The sequence below is a fragment of the Propithecus coquereli genome, unplaced genomic scaffold (genome assembly GCF_000956105.1).
Source record: "Propithecus coquereli isolate 6110/MARCELLA unplaced genomic scaffold, Pcoq_1.0 Scaffold114, whole genome shotgun sequence".
Classification (NCBI taxonomy): Eukaryota; Metazoa; Chordata; class Mammalia; order Primates; family Indriidae; genus Propithecus; species Propithecus coquereli.
The window spans coordinates 3,001,590-3,002,448 of record NW_012135414.1 but is presented as its reverse complement, the minus strand read 5'-3'; positions in this window follow the sequence as shown (position 1 = coordinate 3,002,448).

Sequence of the window (859 nt, the reverse complement as noted above, 5' to 3'; positions counted from 1 at the left end):
AAGACTATAATATAAATATTTTTGTAAGTTGCTTTTTTCACTCCTGTGTTTATACATTATTAACATCTTTCCAGGCATTCAGCCTGGACAGGCACGGGCAAGTTAGAGGGTGGCAATAGGAAAGTTAGCTAATGGACAGAGATGAGGCTGTTGAAAGAGGATTAAGATTCAGGGGATGTGTAATTTAGGGGCAAGGGATGTTTTATCCCAGGCCCCACAGAGGAGAGGGACTGGAATTTGAATGGACGCATGGAGATAACTGAGCCCTTGAGTCTGAGGATCTCCAACAGGCTGGAATTTTGAGCAGGGCAGGGAGTTTCTGCTCCTGCTCAGGGAGTCCCTGTCCCCTGATGGCAAGAGGCTGGCATGACAGGACTGAACAAAGCAAGGAGATTCTCACACATTCACTTCTGTGCTCAGCATATTTTATGACCTCCCTGCTAGGGTGGAATGAACAGGTACAAAAGTTGTGGTCAGTTGCCTGAAATTACCATGACATAAATCTGCTGGGGCAGGCAGGAGCCTGTGGGGGACCATGGGAAAAGTCTGCTCAACCCTAAACCAGGATGTGTGCACACTAACCTCAGCTTCCCACCTAATGCTGCTGTGACCCTTTTGAGTCAATTCCCTTCACTCTGTTTCTTCCTCCTCCATGACTCTCTGCCCAACTCCCACCCAGCAGGGAGGATGTGCCTGGCACAAAACCTCCTTTGATCTCTGGGGATGCTTTAGGAAAACAGCTGTTCAGTGTTGGCTCAGCAGGCCCAGATCTTATGCCTCCCTGCCCTGGGGGCTATTTGGGGACTGCCCCATGCCTTAGGCATAGAATCACCATTCAGAGGAGGGACACATCATGTTT